General features: G+C 40.3%; 1 protein-coding gene across 1 annotated transcript in view; it reads left to right on the forward strand.

The window, feature by feature from the left end:
* Nucleotides 1-22,042, forward strand: part of GLIS3 (GLIS family zinc finger 3) — a 501,883-nt gene that overhangs the window by 415,013 nt on the left and 64,828 nt on the right. The window lies entirely within an intron of this gene.

Here is a 22,042-nt window from a genome sequence, read left to right on the forward strand (position 1 = left end):
AACATACTAATAAGCCATAAAGAATGAAGGATTTACTGATGCATAACAGTGGAACAGGAGAAAGCTATGCTTGTATAACTTTTTAAATTTGACAGTTCTCAACTGATCCAAAGGCACAGGAAAGAGTATTAAGCAAATGTTTTAAGAGGGCCAGTCATCAAGACATCCTTAATGTTGTCCCAGTGTTGGTGGCCCTTTATCAGTTGCTTTGGGTGCTTACTCTTGGAGAAAAAAAAGCCTTAGCTTTTGAGACCATAAGAGATTAGATGAAAAGTTATTTGAAAGACTAACCAAGTCTGACAAAGGTTTTGAGTGCAGGTACACACATGAAATATGCCAGTGTATAATGTTATCAACACTCAAATATTTTGTATTAGATATATACATGAAAAAGCATGACTAGCTTTTGTTTGCACATATGTCTGTTTGATTTGCCAAACATTTGATATATGAACATTTATTCTCACACATTAAATTACAATCAGTTTGAAACAGCCTTTAGGCTATATCCCTACTTATTCAGTCCATAAATCCATAATCTTATTAAATACCTGGAACCCAACAATTAAAGAGACAAAATTAAATAGAATCAATTGAAAATGGCCCAACATCCAGTATAAATAGTTTATGGGGAGGGGCTAGCCTTGTTGAGTTTAAACCTCCTGGAAATGGGTTTGGGAAGCCAAACTATCTTTGTCTATGAAAAACATCAGTACCTTTGCTATATGTGGCATGCAGTATATGACTCACTTTCAAAACTCAGGAGTCACATTTGTCTTGTGTGCTTTTTGATGTCTGGTAGTATTGTTAAAGTTTTTTAAAATGGCTTTGTCATTCCAAACAGAATTCCTCTTTTTGTTTGTGATGCTTTTCTGCATTTGATCTTCAAAAAGAGCTCTTAGTTTTGAGCCTTTAACTGTGGCAGGAGAGCTGCCAGAGTGGACAAGGAGCCTAGGTTACCACAGCGTCAACAGAGCATCTTCACAATGACTCAAATTTTCTATGACTCTGGGAATATTGGAAACAGGCAGAGGGCCATCTTGCTTAACTTTGTTCTTAGAATTTTACTTCTCCAGTTAGCTTATAAGTATGAAAGTTTATCTGCCCTGCTTCTTTCTTTATTCTTGCTTCTCTCAGATTCTATTTTACTTTCTTTGTTCTTAACTTAAAAAAAAAAACAAAAACAAAAACACCCTGATTATATTCTGTGTTTTGCTGAGAAGGCAATAAACCCAGAGCAGAACAAGGCAAGTGGAAAAACTAAATCACAAAAATCTGAAGCCTTCCTTTTATAGTTCTAGAAATTTACTTGCCAGGAGTGTATGTTCACACCAGTCTCAAACCTATGCTAAAGATCTATGAAAAGAAGACAAATAGCAAAAAATACCAAAGGAAAAGGAAACTGTTCATCTATTAGTTCAATGTAAAATCTGAAATGTTAAAGTATTTTGATGAAGATTAAGACTGGGTTAAATGGCAAAGGGATTTGGAGTCGTTCCCTTAACATTCTATTACACAAAATCAAGAAAACGTTTTTTAAAGATTGTCAAGAACGTATACCTATAAGTGCTAATAAATTGATTTATCATAAAACATTTTGATGGAAACCTGTTGAGTGTATATGGGCAAGGGATCAAAATAGTTTAGCATGAACATCATGATTTTTTAGAAGCCACAATGTCTGGGGACTTGTGGTTTGAAGAAATCATGGTTTTGAAATGGAAATTTTTAGTGGCTCGTAGAGAATGATTTATAAGATTCCAAGACAGAAGTAGTTTGCGGAGCATTAAGGTGAACAGGGAAGATGGCAGTTATGATACATACAAGTATTGCAAGTTTCCTAACATATTGGCTTCCCTTATTGAAACAAACTTTTCAGTTGATAAGACTATGCTTGATTGGAACGGATTGCACGGTAAGACTTTTATTTCTTTGGAAGACAATATTGCCCCAGGTTAGAGCAGCCAAAAAATCACTTGAGGCCACACTGAGAAAGATTTTAAATTGAGTTGTTTACTTGTCTTCTATTCTGAAAATCCCAGGGCTCCCCAGGCCTGCCCCTGGGTTAACGTGAGATTAATTTTGTGATCTAACAGGGAGGCCAGGTCAGTGATGAGAAATTCTCAAGGATGGTTCCTTATATTTTCTGTGATTTTGTTCGGAAGTTCTGTAACCCAGATAGATAAAACCCCAGGCCATCCTGTAAATTTAGGTGGTTTATGTGATAATCTGAGGGAAAAGTATTTGATAGCCTGTAGATCAAGGTGTGAATCCACATTCAAGGCTAAATGCCTGTGTAGATCTTCTCATCAGCTCCCTCAGTGAACTAATAAAGTGGAGAAGCCTACAATTAGTGAGTCTACAATATCATGGACAGCCTGGACCAATGCCTGGTCTTGGCGAGAGTCCATTCACAAATAAAACATGCTCTGTGGAAGAAGATCTGTCCTATGAGTGATGGTAAAAATTACAGCTCCCTCCAAACTAAAACTGTACTACAGACTCAATAAAACATGGTCTTTGCAAATGCCATTAACCATGAAAACATCATAGAGGCCAGTGTGCTTGCGATATTTGAGTCAATATTCACATGATATTGAATTTATCATGTGAAAACTGTGATAGAGACCACCCATTAGGTGAAGAGCTAATACAACTGAACCAGGAAATCTACAAGAGTGAGGGGATTTTATTGATACCACTTCTACTGGATTATTAAATAATTATATTTTAGAGCCTGTAAATCCTATTGAATTATCCCAATTTTGAATGTAACTTTATAGATTTTTCAGGAGAAAAAGAAAATGTTCAAATATCATAGGGACTATAGGAGGAAAATACAAGAGTTTCCTAGTGCAGGAATTGTTGGAAGTCACAGCAGTTGGTCCTCCATATTTGCAGATGCAGAATTTGAGGATACTGAGGACTTCAGCATCCAGGGATTTTGGTATTTGTGGGGTTCCTGGAACCAATCCCCAAAGATGCTGAGGATACATTCCCTTCCCTTCTCTCAGTACTGAAAAATGAAGGCTCCTCTCTTGCAATATCATCACTTTTTATAATAACTAGTACTATATTAAATCCATAGAGTATTTAGCATACTTCATGAAATAGTTAATGTTTCATTTTAATGTAATGTTATGGCATATGTCTTAATGCATTTTCTACATTCTTGAGTTGAGTATATTTGCTATCTTGGGACAGCTTGCAGAGTTGTAGGGGCTAGAAATAGTTTTATATAAATGTGCCTCATATCGTCTAGTCGCGAAAAGTGGTTGTTAGGTCAAGGACTTTGTTAGAAGTGTCTAAATTGGTACACACATTTCCCAATAGGTTAAACTTTATAGGAGAATTGTGAAGGTCAAATAACATGATCTATATACAAGTCCTTAAGAAGCATATTGCATTATAAAAAATGCAATAGTTATTACTTGCATTATCTCAAAAGCACTTCTTTGCTTAGAAGTCACAAGAGTTGAAGGAAGGACAGAACAATTTGGAATTGGTGTTGGACCAACACTAATGGTCCAGTACCAAGAAGGAGGTAGATACTGGGGTTACAGAAAGGGTTTAAAGGGCAACATTTAGCGGTAAAGTCATTGGCAAGTCTCTGTTACTCTGAACTGCTGTCAAATTCCTGTGTTGTTTTTGTAACATCTCTTGCGTCTATGGTTCATCCACAGATTGCATTGACTCCATTGAGGGTAGGATCAAGCCTCATCCTTCTGTGTTGCAGGCACTGATGGCTTTAGTTTACAGCTTTAGTCCCTGGCTCCTGAGCTTGTGCTTTACCATGTGTCACACCACCTGAAAGACCTATGAACATAGACTGCTGGGTTCCACCCCCAGAATTTCTGATTCACTAGGTCTGAGTGAGTCACAAGAATTAGATTTTTTTTTTTCCTAACAAGTTCTCAGGCGACACTAGGTGCTACTTGTCCAGGGACCATACTTTGAAAGCCATTGTTCTGTATCATAAAGTGTGGGAATTTGACTTCTAGCAAAACATGATCTGAATTTTGACTGGTGGGAGTTACAATAAGAATTGCCCCTAATTAACTGGATGAGAGGAATCCTTTCACAATGTATACCTGTAGCTAATCACCATGATGTACACTTTAAATAGCTTACAATTTTACATATCAATTATACCTCAGTGAAGCTGAAATTTAAAAAGAAGTACTAAAAAATGAAGTGAATTTATCATGTGAAAACTGTGATAGAAATCTGTCCACAAAAGGTGATTTTATGGTATTGCTGACATGTTGTGTATTTATAATGATAAGTGGAATAATGCTACTCTGGTACTTACAGTTAAATAATTGCAAAGATAATACAACTGAATGAAATAGTGGAGGAAATTTACCCTATAGTATATATTTCTGTTTCTTATTACAGAGACCCTATAGGTAGATATTAAGTGTGTCTTCCCACACCAGAACTATAATTGTACTGCTCATATTTTGGTTAAGAATGAGATCTTAAAACCACTCAACTGAAGAAAATTAAATTCTGATTTCCAGCCTGTACAGGGCACATTTGTATGTATGCAGCTAAAATTAAGGACTGTATGTTTGCAGGCCACCTAATTTGGTGCTTCAGTTTTCCATATCTACTTATTCCCATGTATTCATGTTGCTTTTCCATGCAAGATTAAGCTGAATTATCTGGTTTTATAATATGTACAGGTTTTTGCTGTAAAAATATTTTTGTGAGTGAACAAAAACAATTCTATACCCTTTAGGGAGGTGGAGAAGGTAGTGAAGCTGGATGATTGTATCAGTAGTTGTGTTCTCACTGGGTAAAGCCTAGGATTGTCTTTACACTGTTATTTCTCCTGTCTCTCATTTTATTTTATTTTGTTGGCATTGACATGGGGTGTGGGAAGGAAAGGTTGGCCCTACTTTGTAGTGTACCCCAACTAAGTCTTAGGAGGCAGATGGATGGCAAGATGGAGAATTCAGGATAGAATTTTGGAATGAGGAGCTAGTAGCTTCTGTGATTAGGATGCTTTGGGCCAAACTTCAGGGTCCACAGTTTTGCCTTTCTGCTCCAACTGAATTTACCTTCCAAGGAAAGAGAGATGAGGAACAGGTAGTTATATCTCTTTCATGTGTAGAATAAAGAAAAAAGAAAGTGGACATTTTCAAGGTGTTTGTAGTCACAGTGAAATTTCTTTCTTTCTTTCTTTCTTTTTTTTTTAACATTTGTTAGAGCACTGAAAATAAATGTTAAGAAGAGCATAAAACCCCGAAGTGAAGGACATCACTGCATTAGCTCAATATTACTTGTCATATTTTGCTATTAACAGTAATAAGGGAGCATATTGCAGGCATTGTATAAAAAGGTTATGCGGAATTGACCCATTCTGGGCCACCAACAGCACTGACTCCAAAGACTGCCTTATATAAAGTGTCTTCCTCTATATTGTCAGAGGATTATCTGCCCGTTCAGGTGCCCTGGCCACATCTTGAACCATTAATGCTTCTCTAACAGTAACCATTGATCCATTGGAAGTTACAGCTGCCTTCTTGGGGCCTTAATTTTCCTACCTGAGTTTCAAGGCTCCTCTAGACTCACTTTTATGACGTTGTTTCTAGTTGCTCTCTGAGTTTTGCTTCTTGGACTCCAGTCATGTTCTCTCCTGGGGAACTTAGCTGCTCATATCTGGCTTCTACTCTGAGTCTCATCATCTCTGATTTCAGAGTTGAATTCCTACCTAGCCATATATTAAAAAGTCAGGGATTTATAATCTTATCGGAACCTTTCCCTGGGGATTTAATAAATGGCCCATTTCCACCTTATAGGAGAGACTACAAAAAGTAAAGTACCCAGTTGACCCTTGAACAATACAGGTTTGAACTGTGTGGCTCCATTCACACATGGGTATTTTTAAATAGTAAATACTTCCATACTACACAGCCTGTGGTTGGTTGACTCCTCAAATGTGGAGAAACTGCAGAGGCAACTATAAGTTATACAATACCTGCATTGCTCAGGGGTCACTTATATTCACAATTGAAAAGGGAATAAACTCTCATCATTGCACCTAAGGGTTTGTTCCTCAGACACATTCACAGGGATGCTTATCAAGTTTTCTGAGAAATGGACTCACTTCATGAAAATGCATTGCATCCAGCTGTGCCAGAATATTTTGCAACTGGTAAAACAATGATCTAGGTTCCGTATTTCTGAAGTACTAAGGCAGTTGGGAGCTCTACCTACACAAAAGGAAGGATGGGCAGTATTTAGTGTCTCTTTTCTTCAGTTACATTATTGATCACATTTGTACAAGCCCCCTGATCACTGTGTAGCCAGTCTATGCTCAAATAGGACATGTATAAGTGGAAATGTTACTTCTTCCTCTAACTCAAAATAATTTCCCTTTTACTGAGACCAGTTACTGATCTGACATACATTAAATGGCATACAGAATGCTTAAAACATGCCTAATACACAGTAAATGTTCAGCATCTGTAGTTATTATTGTTACTTTTATCCAAATACTAGAAAAATATATCTCTGTAAAACAGATAGAAAACAGGTGCCAAAAATTACCCACCACTCACATTGTTTAAGAAATCGGGAAAGTATGGAAGCCTGAACAAATTGGAAATTTAATAAGCATCACTCAGTAGAATAAAAGAAAAACAAAATATAATCCTTTATATTTTATATTTCAGTAGTTTGCCCAGTCATGCATATAGTGTTTTTAGTTAAGAAAATCTACTGTAGTTCTGTAGAGAAAAAACAAACTGGAATCAGAAACCCACAGATTCACTTAGGTGGCAATGCCCCCAGAATCACAAAGTCAAAATTGTGTTTCAGTGAGTACCAGTATTTGTGTGTTCAAAAATAGCACTTTTTTTTTGTTTGTTTTGTTGTTTATAGACAGTATGCTATGGCAGAAAGAATGTGGGGCTGCTGAGCCCCCATTCTACTTCTCTGCTCACTGAGGGTTTGCTTTGTAAATGCTACCTTTCCTATTTGTAAAATGGTGATAAGGTTACTGATTCCATAGGACTGTTGTGAGAATTAAGTGAGTTCACATATAAGAATTCAGTACACTGCCTGCAGCTGGTAGATAGATACTCAATCGGTGCTTTCTTCTTTTCCTTTCTCTTTGCTTCAAAGCTTAGAGAATTACTCACAAACCAAGCCTATGTCTGTGACAGGGACTAGGAGCTCTTCTACCCATTCCTCTTAGTACTGGGTGCTACTACTTGGAGTTTAGAAATTGTTGTCCTGAGATAAAGTATTTCTTCCAAGGAAAATTCAAGTCAAGTTGAGGACTCATAAAATTCCATATTCTAAGACCCAGCTTCAGATCTATACATTAGACATTTTTTTCAGTTGCCATGAAGTTTAGAAGTACACTTAGGCTGGTCATACAGAGTGTTGATAAATCTGCCTGGTTGATAAATGAACTTAATCAGCATTGAATCTGTGAGGGTAAAGTAGGTGGAGGAAACAAGAAAGAGGATTGATGGCTTTGACCAGCCAATTTTATACAATCATCGTGTTGGCCTTGCTGAGGGATAACCTTGGTCCCTTCTGATATCATTTTGTAAATAGACTCTCCCAGGATGTGTAATTTTTCTCAAATACACTACAGGGTGTCTAGAAAACTATTTTTGACTATTAGCTTTTCTCAACTTTCATTTCCATACTTCAAAAACAGTCCCCTAGACTTTTCACGCAGGTTCTTGGTAGTTAAAATGCAACGGCTAATGTATTACACTGGGGCCAACTCTGGCCTGCCTGCCTTCTGTTTTTGCATGGTCTGAGAACTCAGGAGGGTTTTAAGATTTTATATGTTAGATGTAGAAAAGACTTTTAGCCTTTAGGTGAGAACAGTTGCTCAAAGAATTGAGGACATTGCCTCTTGCCTGCAAAGCCTAAAATGTTTACTAATTGGTCCTTTATGGAAAAGATTTGCCAACTCCTGCTTTATATTTACTTCTGGGACATTCATCAGTCACTGAGAGAGATCAGGGAAGCCTGTGACTTACATGTATTTCATCATATTTTGTTTTAAAAGCCTTCCAGTACATGTAGGTTTTATTGATCCCTTTAATATTTTATATTTAGCAAATATTTTAGTAGTTTTCTAGATAATAAGTTTGAAGAGAATTTTATACAGCCCAGTGCTTAAAACAGGTCACAGCAGAGCTGTTTTAGTTGAAGGGATCCAGACTACTCGTACTGCCCTTTGCCTAGCACCCCTAGTCCTCCCTTGGGCATTCTGTGGAATCCCAGATACAGTGATTTTCAAATGAGGTTATTACCAGTTAAGTCTTCACGTTGCAAGCAAACACCTGCAGATTCAGCCTGGGCTATGTTTGGGAAGGTGGCCCAACATATTGGTAAACCCTGTCTAATGTGGCTCCCCCTTAGGAAGAAGCTGCCAGAAGATGGGCAATATTTGGTTCTTGTTCTCATGAGCCCAAGAATGACAGAGCCATGCGATGGAGTAGTCACAGTTTAATTCTACTCAAGTCTGTTTTTCTTAAAAAGAGAAAAGTCTCAGCCCCTTGAATACTCAGGATTAAGTTTCCTAAAATCCAGATCTCTTGTTGATATAGTTAATGTCCAGAAGAAAGGCAAAAAGTGGCAATACTGAACTTTAGAAACCCATACAGTCACCTTCCAACAGGAAAGATACTTTCTTCCTCAAAAATACACCTTCTAGCAGCAACAGAGATGCTTGAAATTCATATAATTAAAGATTGAACCCTCCATTCCACAAGTAGATAAAAGCCTTTAAATTCCTTGAGAGAGGTTATATGTGGCCATAAATTTGGGGTAACATATAAATGACTTATCAGAGCCTTATCTTGAAAGTAAAATAGGAGGAATCTGAAGGAAAAATGGGAACAGTGTCCACTTCATGGACAGTGTGAAAAAAGAGAGAAGGGGATTTTCTGGAGTCATAACCAAACCAATTCCTCATCTATGCAGATTTTCCCAGGCCTAGTGATAGTTGCAGGCTTTGGGTCCCCACTACAGCACAATTCTCCCAAAGGGCTATTGTGAAAAGGAGAGGTTTCCTGGGAGAGTTCAGAGTTGGTGAATCAGCTCTTGAGTTGGCTAGAATATTGCATTAAAAATTAGATTGGCTATCTGTGCTAAAAATCTGTTTCCAGAAAGCATTCTCTGTGAAATGTTTTCAGAGGAAACTCGAGTGAGTGGAGTTGTCTTGGCAGTATCTGAAAGGGAGGAAACATCCTTTATGACCAGCATGGAACAGGTAGGAGATAGCTAAGGAATGAATAATGAAGAGTTGGAGAACCCAGGTTTTTTTTTTTTTTTGTAATTAAAACTTCAGCTTTTGTTACAAGTCAGACTTTATTTCCAAAAAGAAAAAGAAATGAGGAACATTCCTGTAAGAACGTCCAGGAATGGTCATCCATTCCTGCTCCATCTTTCTTCTTTCTGCTTGCTGACTCTGCTCAGAATGGGATAACTTAATACACAGAGGCAGTACTGGATTTTTCACGGATTAGTCTGAGTTGTTTGCTTGTTCAAGTTATTTTACTGACTTTCTGTGTAACTAACTCTCTGCAAGTGAATAAGTGTGTAGGTTGGGAGGTGAAGGAAAGAAAGCTAAAGTATGAGATTTGAGGTTTTAGCTATGTCATAAATTGTCTCGAAAGACTGAAGAGGGCTGCATGAAATGTTGGTCCCAGAGCATCTGAGAGAGCTGCCAGATGCTGCTGTTCAACTTATAACTAAGTCTTTGTTCTGAAATGCAGTTGTTTCAGATGCTTTCCCTAACATGAAGTTAATTACACCTGGTATTTCAGAAGGCTTGATGGTAACCTTTGGCATTTACATGGATGACATCAGCTGTTATCTTCTAGTTGTATCCTATGTATTCCAGAAAGACATGTAAGCATGTATCCTCTTCCAAACAAATAACGTCTTTCCTGGCTATAAATCCAGCTGCATGATGCGGAAATGTAATTGGGCAGCCTTCATAGATGTTTGGAGCTCATGTGGGAATATCTATTTGTAAGAGAACCTGAATATTCATGTAACTGTCCAGACATCAATAAATTCTCATTTTACCTTATTTATTTCTGTTCCCCAGCGAACAGCAGTGCTCTTCAGCTCAAAGTTAATAGGCATATTCTTCAGAGATGTACCCTCTCTTACCTTAATAGAACGTCTCCCTAACACATTTGTTTATCGGTTGCCAGGTAGCCCTCCCATCAGGTGACATGAGTGTGCTTTCTTTGTCTTAGCGCACCAGTGACAGTTACCACTGTTTGCCATCAATTAGCTTGGGGTAGCATGTCAAGGATGTACGGGTGGTGTCATTTTAGTCTGACAGCCACCCGATCTGGTTGAAAAGGGATTGTTTCATTATCCTCTTATCAGGGCTGCTGGATGATGATACTCTACACTGCAAAGCGGGAGGGGAAAAAAGACAGGCAGAAAGAATAGATTTTTAGAGATTGGCAATATTAAAATTATTCATGCCTCAAGGAGAAGGGAAAGATTAGAGAGCTGACTGGGCAAACCCTTAAGAAGCTGCTTTTTCCTAATACAGATGGAATATGGAATGATGCCCTTCCTGATGGAGACAGAGAAGAAGCGGGGTGGAGGGGGGTGGTGGTGGGTGGTGCTGTGAAAGAAAAGCAGGAACTAGCCCCTTCTACTCATAGGCAACCAGGCAGGGATTAGCTGCCACCCCTCTCCCATTTTCTAGTTAACCTCAGTAGCAAATGCAGCCTTCCAAGTGACCCTGCCAGGGCCTGTGCCTTGCTAGAAAACTCTGGCTTGTGGATTTAGGTCATGAAAGCATTTTCCGCTGAACAGCAGTGCGTTCATGGAGTAATGCAAAGAACTACAGAAGATATTGGGCCCCAGATTTTCATTATTGAGGATGAAAACTCCAGTCACCCACCCCTGCCTGTTTTTGTCATTTTATTCAGAATGACTGAGGGTAAGTTTTTTTATGTTTTTTTTTTTTTTAATTCTGAAAATTAACCATGGCTGGATCTTTATGCTCTTGGAGAAACAAACACAAAGAAGTGCTGAAAATGTAAAAATACTTCAAGATAAACTAAGCTTCAAGGGGGACAATTGTGTTGACATTTTAGTAACAGCCCATTTTCACTCCTTAACTAAGTGCAGTCATGCATGAAAATAACTTGTTATCTTTTAAACTGAAACACATTACAGGTTGTAACTCAAAGGTGTGTATTACTCATGAAAAATAAAGTGCAACCCTATGAGGATTCTTTCACAGGCCCTGAACCTTTATAGTAACATGCATTAGAAAAATGGAACAAAAATACTTACTATTAGAGAATATGATATACATACTCTCCTGCACTTTAAAATGACTCTGGTTCACAGTTTGTATTTGTATGCATCTTTAGGTAAGAGGCCATTCTTCATTGGAGATTTACCATTTTAGAGCAACATATGCCTTTGTCTTGGAGAAGGCAATGGCACCCCGCTCCAGTGCTCTTGCCTGGAGAATCCCATGGACGGAGGAGCCTGGTAGGCTGCAGTCCATGGGGTCACTGAGAGTCGGACACGACTGAGCTACTACTTCACTTTCACGCATTGGAGAAGGAAATGGCAACCCACTCCAGTGTTCTTGCCTGGAGAATCCCAGGGACGGGGGAGCCTGGTGGGCTGCCGTCTATGGAGTCACACAGAGTCAGACACGACTGAAGCAACTTAGCAGCAGCAGCAGCATGCCTTTGTCTTCACCATCCTATTAATTATAGAATTATACAACAACATAAATAGCCAAGGAATGGAATCAATGATTTGTTGAGCACTTATCCATGGTCCACACACTGTGCTAAGTGTTTTCTATATATTATACAATTCTCCTCACCATCCTGCGAGGTATTATCCTTACTCAAGATGAAGAAACAGAGCTTAGGTTAAGTGACTTGCCCAAGACACCTTGCTAGTAATTGGTAAAGCTCAGATTGAAACCCAGGCCCACTCTTTATTCCTTTAATAACCACCCTAACGCTATCTCTACCAAGTGCCCAATTTCTGGTGAGCCCGAAGGAGCTAAAATTTTCACTGCAGTTCAGCTGTTTCCCAAATCCTTCCCAGGTTCAAATTTCTCCTGCAGGGAGCCTTAGAGAGGAAAGAGAAAGACAAGACTGAGCTTACCATTTGAATGGGGCCTCTAATGCTTTTTAATACCTCTGTGAAAGCAGCTTACCCCCCTGTACCCAGACCCTGGATATAATGCCCTGGAGATGAGAGGTAAGTCCATACCTCTTCCCGTGTACCAGCCACCAAGCATTAAATGTCATTGCGCAGTGTCCCAGCATTCATTTGACACTGATTATAAGAGAATTCACAGTTTGTGCATAGGTTCCCCCTTTCCTATGAGAGTAGGCCTTCTATGAAGTGCAGCACCATGACTTTTCAAGTAATCACAAATGACTCCAAAAGCAGATTTACGATAAGTTCTTAGTGACAACAGATCTGCCCAGCAAATCTCTTCTTCGTGTATCATTGACAGAGACAGTGGCCTTACAGCCTACAACAGAAAACATCACGCTTGCTTGTGGTAACAGGTGCATACATCTGATTGTTCATGAACAACCCGTCCCTGCCTTCTTTCTTTCCCCATCAGTGGATCGACATGCTTCTGACAAGCATCTGAAATCTTTATTTCAGAAAAAAGCACATCTCCTACCAGCTGTTTGTTTTCCAAACCAAATAATTCAGTTAATTTCTTGCCTGAGTTAATTTTCAGAGCTAGAAATTTTCTCTCAGCTACGTTGAGGTCTCTTTAAGTGCTTTTAGGGTAGGTAGAAACAAAAATGGGAATATACTTTTTGACTCATAATCAGCATTTTGGTGGTTAAAGCTATGCATATGCATTGCGTGTGTGGGGGAAAGAGTGCCTAGGGATTTCACACAGCCTTTACAAATGGAGTGTGCAGGAATTCTGATACAGTATCAACACTCTTATGCCTTTCTTTAGGGACTTTTTTTGCATTCATCCTTCATTTGAGAGGCAATATAGTATGATGGTTACAGGCATGTGTTCTGAAATCAGGTTTCAGGTCCACTACTTATGAGCCACATGACCTGTGCCAGGTAACCTAATCAGGAGAAATTGGAGAAAAGTTTGCAAAGTACTGAATAGATGTTAACTATTGAAACTGAGGTGTGAGGCAGACAAGAAGATGAAATACATCAGAGCTATGGTCCAACACCGACTGCTCAAAGGGCAGTCTGCTGACCAGCAGCCTCAGCATTGCCTGGGACTTTGGGAACTTAATAGAAATTCAGAATCTCAGCACTCATTGCCTCCAAGACCTAGTGAATCCAAATCAATACTTTTCCCTGGTCATTGGTTTGCAAATTAAAGCTTGAAAAGCAGGATTCTAGTTGCCCATATAGTTTTGAACAGGAATATGCCCTCCAGTTGACTGTTTTAAACACCTAAGCCTGACAATGGAGATCTTCTTCCCTGCCTTCTAAAATGATGAAAACCTAGTCACCAAACAATGCCTGTGGAAGTTTCCCTGGCTCTGGTGATGGGCCCGAAACAAGTAGGTTTCATTTCAGAATGCTGTGAACGCCTTGCCTCCCTCCAGTCACACAGTGAATACATGACAACTGAAGAATTCCCAGGGGTGTCCTGTCCATACCCATTAGACATAAAGATTAATTGTTTTCATTTGGGTACAGAGAGCGAGCTGCTTATTAACCCAAACTAAACTGAGCTTGTTAAAGACTCAGGCCTAGAATGCCATGGTCCCAGTAGCTGGTGAGATGACATCTGGGGACCACATAGATCAACACATGCTGCTTTGTCAAAATTGAAAAGCCCAACTGAGTCATCTCCACCTACCTCTATAAGGAAATGGGATGAGGGACTTTGGTGAGCTAAGCCCCAGAGAGAAAAAAAGCCTAAAGCAGCAGGGAGGCCAGCTGCTGGTCCTCTGCTGGAAGAAGGGCTCACAAATTCATCTCAAGACCAAGCTTTTATTTCCTTGGGGAGTCCACCATCTCTTAATCACAAAAGCAATAAGAATTTCCAATATGTTCCTCTGCCATGCCTAATCAGTTGTTTCAGCTGCCAGTCATCAGCACGGTCTAGGGGCTCACCTAAAAGCCCTCTTCCAGCCCTGAAATCAACACTGACCCCTGAGGTGATGCCCCTGTAGGTAGCCTGTGTGTGCTGGTTTATTTGATCACAACAGTTTTGTTAATATTGCCCTGGATGCTGGAGGGTTCCGTTCTCTTCCTTAGGCTTTGATTGATAGGCCTCATTGTCTGCCCATTAGTAGAGTTTGGAAAATCATTCTGAGTGTGTGTGGAAGGAAATTTTTCCTTTTGCAAATGACCTTACCCTTGCATTCTAACATAGAGATTATCTTCCCTAGGTTAAAAAAAAATCACTTGGCAAAACTCAAGCATTTGTTGGTATTTGTTTTAGGGGACTGGTCTATGTGAAGTTCTCAGGTATTTGAGACATTAAGAGATCAGCACTTGCCTGGTCCATAGTGAAGTGAAAGTCGCTCAGTCATGTCTGACTTTCTGCAGCCCCATGGACTGTCCATGGAATTCTCCAGGCCAGAATACTGGAGGTGGTAGCCTTTCCCTTCTCCAGGGGATCTTCCCAACCCAGGGATCAAACTGGTGTCTCCTGCATTGCAGGCAGATTCTTTACCAGCTGAGCCACAGGGAAGCTCAAGAACACTGGAGTGGTAGCCATTCCCTTCTTCAGGGAATCTTCCCGACCCAGGAATTGAACCAGGGTCTCCTGCATCGCAGGCAGATTCTTTACCAACTGAGCTATCAGGGAAGTCCATAGGGGCTAGAAAATTGTGTTTGAATGAATGAAATAATATTCTTACACCACAGTGAGTTAGAATCCTGGATGAATGACTTTAATAGCTAGAAATAGAAGTCTCTGATAGAAGTCTCTGTAGGATGCATTTCCTATGCCATAGTGGAAGTATCTGAGAAATGTGGCTCTTTGAGAGAGTTCAAGGGCAATCCTACTGAAGCCATCACTACCCGACCCCAAAGTTGTGTCCATTTTATATTAAGGTATGTGAGTTGGGATTTAGATGAACATTGCAAAGCCATGCTCTGTAGTTCTGTTCAGTCGCCGAGTCACATCCTACTCTTTTCTACCCCGTAGACTGCAGCTTGCCAGTCTTCCCTGTCCATCACCAACTCCCAGAGCTTGCTCAAACTCATGTCCATCAAGTCAGTGACGCCATCCAACCATCTCATCCGGTCGTCCCCTTCTCCTCCTGCCTGCAATCTTTCCCAGCATCAGGGTCTTTTCAAATGAGTCAGTTCATTGCATCAGGTGGCCAAAGTATTGGAGTTCCAGCTTCAGCATCAGTCCTTCCAATGAATATTCAGGAATGATTTCCTTTAGGACTGAGGTTTGATCTCCTTGTAGTCCAACACCACAGTTCAAAAGCATCAATTCTTCGGCACCCAGCCTTATTTATGGTCCACCTCTCACATCCATACACAACTACTGGAAAAACCCTAGCTTTGACTAGATGGACAATTGTTGGCAAAGTAATGTCTCTGCTTTTTAATATGCTGTCTAAGTTTGTCATAGCTTTTCTTCCAAGGAGCAAGCATCTTTTAATTTCATGGCTGTGGTCACCATCTGCAGTGATTTTGGAGCCCAAGAAAAGGAAGTCTGTCACTGTTTCCATTATTTCCACATCTGTTTGCCATGAAATGATGGGACTAGATGCCACGATCTTAGTTTTCTGAACATTGAGTTTTATGCCAGCCTTTTCACTCTCCTCTTCTACTTTCATCAATAAGCACACTACTTCCTCTTCACTTTCTGCCATAAGGGTGGTGTCATCTGCATATCTGAGGTTATTAATATTTCTCCTGGCAATCTTGATTCCAGTTGTGCTTCATCCAGCTTGGCATTTCGCAGGATGTACTCTGCATATAAGTTAAATAAGCAAGCTGACAATATACAGCCTTGACGTAATCCTTTCCCAATTTGGAACCGGTCTGTTATTTCATGTCTGGTTCTAACTGTTGCTTCTTGACCTGCAGAAAGGTTTCTCAAGAGGCAGATAGGTGTTCTGGTATTCCCATCTCCTTAAGAATTTTCCACAGTTTGTTGTGATCCACACAGTCAAGGCTTTAGCGTAGCCAATGAAGCAGAAGTAGATGTTTTTCTGGAATTCTCTTGCTTTTTCTGTGATCCAACAGATGTTGGCAATTTGATCTCTGGTTCCTCTGCCTTTTCTAAATCCAGCTTGAACATCTAGAAGTTTTAGGTTCATGTACTATTGAAGCCTGGCTTGGAGAATTTTGAACAGTGAGAATTGTGCAGTAGTTTAGACACTCTTTGGCATTGCCTTTCTTTGGGATTGGAATGAAAACTGACCTTTTCCTGTCCTGTGGCCACTGCTGAGTTTTCCAAATTTGCTGGCATACTGAACGCAGCACTTTCACAGCATTGTCTTTTAGGATTTGAAATAGCTCAAATGGAATTCTATTACCTCCACTAGCTTTGTTTGTGGTGATGCTGCCTAAGGCCCACTTGACTTTGGACTCCAGGATATCTGACTCTAGGTGACTGATCATACCATCATGGTTATCTGGGCCATTAAGATCTTTTTTTCGTATTTCTTGAGTTCTTTTGTATATTCTTGCCACCTCTTCTTAGTATCTTCTGCTTCTGTTAGGTCCATACTGTTTCTGTCCTTTATTGTGCCTGTCTTTGCATGAAATGTTCCCTTGGTAGTTCTAATTTTCTTAAAGAAATCTCTAGTCTTTCACATTCTATTGTTTTCCTCTATTTCTTTTCATTGTTCACTTAGGAAGGCTACCTTATCTCTCCTTGCTATTCTTTAGAACTCTGCATTCAGATGGGTTTAGCTTTCCTTTTCTCCTTTCATTTCACTTCTCTTCTTTCCTGGGGTATTTATAAGGCCTCCTCAGAGAACCATTTTGCCTTTTTGCATTTCTTCTGTTGGGGGTGGTTTTGATCGCTGCCCCCTATATAATGTTACAAACCTCCATCCATAGTTCTTCGGGAACTCCATCGGATCTAATCCCTTGAATCCGTTTGTCACTTCCACTGTATAATACTAAGGGATTTGATTTATGTCATACCTGAATGGTCTAGTGGTTTCCCCTACTTTCTTCAATTTAAGTCTGAATTTTGCAATAAGGAGTTCATGATCTGAATCATGAACTGCTATGATGGAGTAGCCATCATGGTCAATAAAAGAGTCCAAAATGCAGTAAGGTGAGGTGAAGTCACTCAGTTGTGTCTGACTCTTTGCAACCCTGTGGACTCTAACCTACTAGGCTTCTCCATCCATGGGATTCTCCAGGCAAGAATACTGGAATGGATTGCCATTTCCTTCTCCAGGGGACCTTCCCGACCCAGGGATCAAACCCGGGTCTCCCGCATTGGAGGCAGATGCTTTAATCTCTGAGCCACCAGGGAAGGCCACCACAAAAAAGTGAAAGTCACTCAGTCTTTAAGACCCATGGCCTATACAGTCCATGAATTCTCCAGGCCAGAATACTGGAGTGGGTAGCCTTTCCCTTCTCCAGGGGATCTTCCCAACCCAGGGATCAAACCTAGGTCTCCTGCATTGCAGGCAGATTCTTAACCAGCTGAGCCACCAGTACTTGGATGCAATCTCAAAAATGATAGAATGATCTCTATTTCCAAGGCAAACCATTCAATATCACGGTAATCCAAGTCTATGCCCTGACCAGTAACACTGAAGAAGCTTTAGTTGAACAGTTCTATGAAGACCTACAAGACCTTCTAGAACTAACACCCAAAAAAGATGTTCTCTTCATTATAGAGGACTGGAATGCAAAAGTAGGAAGTCAAGAAACACCTGGAGTAACAGGCAAATTTGGCCTTGGAGTACAGAATGAAGCAGGACAAAGGCTAATGGAGTTCTGCCAAGAGCATGCACTGGTCATAGCAAACACCCTCTACCAGCAACACAAGAGAAGACTCTATACATGGACATCACCAAAGGTCAACACTGAAATTAGATTGATTATATTCTTTGCAGCCAAAGATGGAGAATCTCTATACAGTCAGCAAAAACAAGACCAGGAGCTGACTGTGGCTCAGATCATGAACTCCGTATTGCCAAATTCAGACTTAAATTGCAGAAAGTGTGGAAAACAACTAGACCATTCAGGTATGACCTAGATCAAATCCATTATGGCTATAGAGTAGAAGTGAGACATAGATTTAAGGGACTAGATCAGATAGACAGAGTGCCTGATGAGCTATGGATGGAGGTTCATGACATTGTACAAGAGACAGGAATCAAGACCGTCCCCAAGAAAAAGAAATGCAAAAAAGCAAAATGGCTGTCTGAGGAGGCCTTACAAATAGCTGCGAAAAGAATGGAAGTGAAAAGCAAAAGAGAAAAGGAAAGATATACCCATTTGAATGCAGAGTTCCAAAGAATAGCAAGGAGAGATAAGAAAGCCTTCCTTAACGATCAATGCAAAGAAATAGAGGAAAATAATAGAATGGGAAAGACTAGAGATCTCTTCAAGAAAATTAGAGATACCAAGGGAACATTTCATACAAAAATGGGCTCAATAAAGGACAGAAATGGTATAGACCTAACAGAAGAAGAAGATATTAAGAAGAGGTGGCAAGAATACACAGAAGAACTATACAAAAAAGATCTTCATGACCCAGCTAATCATGATGGTGTGATCACTCACACTCACCTAGAGCCAGATATCCTGGAATGTGAAGTCAAGTGGGCTTTAGGAAGCATCACTATGAACAAAGCTAGTGGAAGTGATGGAATTCCAGTTGAGCTATTTCAAATCCTGAAAGATGAAGCTGTAAAGTGCTGCACTCAATATGCCAGCAAATTTGGAAAACTCAGCAGTGGCCACAGGACTGGAAAAGGTCAGTTTATATTCCAATCCCAAAGAAAGGCAATACCAAAGAATCCTCAGACTACCACACAATTGCACTCATCTCACACTCTAGAAAAGTAATGCTCAAGTTTCTCCAAGCCAGGCTTCAGCAGTACATGAACCGTGAACTTCCAGATGTTCAAGCTGGGTTTCGAAAAGGCAGAGGAACCAGAGATCAAATTGCCAACATCCACTGGATCATCAAAAAAGCAAGAGAGTTTCAGAAAAACACCTATTTCTGCTTTATTGACTATGCCAAAGACTTTGACTGTGTGGATCACAGTAAACTGTGGAAAATTCTGAAAGAGATACCAGACCACCTGACCTGCCTCTTGAGAAATTTGTATGCAGGTCAGGAAGCAAGAGTTAGAATTGGACATGGAACAACAGACTGGTTCCAAATAGGAAAAGGAGTATGTCAAGGCTGTATATTGTCACCCTGCTTATTTAACTTATATGCAGAGTACATCATGAGAAACGCTGGGCTGGAGGAAGCACAAGCTGTAATCAAGATTGCTGGGAGCAATATCAATAACGTCAGATATGCAGATGACACCACCCTTATGGCAGAAAGTGAAGAAAAACTAAAGAGCCTCTTGATGAAAGTGAAAGAGGAGAGTGAAGAAGTTGGCTTAAAACTCAACATTCAGAAAACTAAGATCATGGCATCCAGTCCCATCATTTCATGGCAAATAGATGGGGAAACAGTGGAAAACAGTGGCCGACTTTATCTTTTTGGGCTCCAAAATCATTGCAGATAGTGATTGCAGCCAAGAAATTAAAAGACACTTACTCCTTGGAAGGAAAGTTATGAGCAACCTAGATAGCATATTCAAAAGCAGAGAGAGACATTACCTTGCCAACAAAGGTCCGTTTAGTCAAGGCTCTGGTTTTTCCAGTGTTCATGTATGGATGTGAGAGTTAGACTATAAAGAAAGCTGAGTGCCACAGAATTGATAGTTTTGAACTGTGGTGTTGGAGAAGATTCTTGTGAGTCCCTTGGACTGCAAGGAGATCCAACCATTCCATCCTAAAGGAGATCAGCCCTGGGTGTTCATTGGAAGGACTGATGTTGAAGCTGCAACTCCAGTACTTTGGCCACCTGATGCAAAGAGCTGACTCATTTGAAAAGATCTTGATGCTTGGAAAGATTGAGGGCAGGAGGAGAAGGGGACAACATGGTTGTAGATGAGATGGTTGGATGGCATCACCGACTCAATGGATATGGGTATGGGTGGACTCCAGGAGTTGGTGATGGACAGGGAGGCCTGGTGAGCTGCGCTTCATGTGGTCGCAGAGAGTCAGAGACGACTGAGTGACTGAACTGAACTGAACTGAACTGATCTGTGCCACAATTCTATAGTTAATTCCTCCATGTCTCTGGTGATTATTTTTGTCTCAGGCAGTATCCACAAACATTGCCTTGAACTCTGCATGCAAAGCACTCTGTGTCAATACTGAATTATAAGCTTCTACAAAATTGTCTAAGCAGAATAGAATTTGTTTTATGCTTCTCATTCTGTCTGTTAGAATATAAAGGCAAATCACAGGTTTCCTTTTGCTGACAGGTAATTTCTTATACACTACCTAAGAAACTGTTCCATATACTTTCTTTACCAGCTGAGGGAAACCCATACACTTTCTTTAATATGCTTCAAATTGAACCCTAAAGCCTCCCTTCCTTATTCTTATGGGGTCCCCAGTCAAAGGGTCTCTGCCTGTTTCAGGCCAGTCACTGGCTATAGCAGTGAATGGAAGAGCTGTAGATGTATGTTTTAACTGTTGATCAGTGTACACATGACCTCAGCACATCTGGAGGACAAGTTTCTGAGCCTTCAAACCTAAACCATATACACCTCTTATGTTCCGTCTCACGTTCCCTTCACTACCTGTCCCTACCTATGGCCATTGCTATGGCAACCAAGCATAACTTGGCAGCGCCTCCCCTCAATTGCACTAGTTTTCTATCTTCAGGCTTCCCTGATGCCCTGATATGGGGCATCTCTGAGAACTTTTAACCACTGTGGTACATGTACCTACTTGGAAGTGTGAGAGAAGTAATACCCTTTACCAATGGGGGATAGGAGATGGTGGATGAATGTTCCTTTTTGTCCTTGTCCTGTTCATGGAACCCAGGATGGTCTCCAATGGCATTTAGATTGTGTTCATTTACTAAATAAACACGATGATGCATTGGAGACAGTAGGCACCAAGAGTATCTGGTTCCCTAGTCGATCCCAAAACCTGGCTCAGTGTCTGTATTTACCCCATAAATACTTGTGGAATAATTGGCTGCTGAGAGATAAATGAGAAGAACACAAGTAACTCTATGCACACAGCAAAAATACTGAAATAAGTACAGAAAGGTAGAGGATATGACAGGCAAAAAGCACAGTAGCATAAATTGCTATGACATGTTTGAGGTGTGGTCAGTTGTCTGATTTGGCCAGAGATTAGGGCACATTTGGAGGCCACAAGTAAGATAGTGTATTATAGATTTGGACACCGTTTGATGCTATATCCTAGTAAGTCTCAGTATTTTGGTATAATGATTTATAGAGATCTGTTCTCCTTATTCAACTGCAACCTCTTCAAGGACAGGAACCCACATATAATAGAGTGGCTAGCCTGTAGTAGATACCAAATAAATATTGAATTTTAAAAAGTAATGGTTGGAGGATGGGTAGATGGATGCATGATTGATGGATGATTGGGCCTGGCTATTAAGTGGGCTGAAGGAGAGGACCTTAAACAGGCCTGACTTTCAGTGTGTGGGAGGCTACACACAATACCAAATTTCCCAGCCTATTTCATTACAGCTAATGCAAAAACAAAGCTAATATCGCTAATGTAGACCTTTGGGAAGCAGCACATTTTCTATCGAAACACAGAGCAGAGCGTGGAGTGTGCATACCAGATTTCTCTGTTACTCATGGGTTGTAAACAGCAAGGCAGCACTTGCCTGTGATAAACACACACACACACACACAAAAACACCTCCAGGGGATAATAAGTGATGGGTGCATTCAGCAGGTACAACAAAATAAATAGGAGAGTTCACGTTTCTGCATTAAGGCACACAGAAAAATTGGTTGTGTTTTCACAGTGTCTCTGTGAC

The sequence above is a fragment of the Oryx dammah genome, unplaced genomic scaffold (assembly GCF_014754425.2).
Source record: "Oryx dammah isolate SB20612 unplaced genomic scaffold, SCBI_Odam_1.1 HiC_scaffold_1, whole genome shotgun sequence".
Lineage (NCBI taxonomy): Eukaryota > Metazoa > Chordata > Mammalia > Artiodactyla > Bovidae > Oryx > Oryx dammah.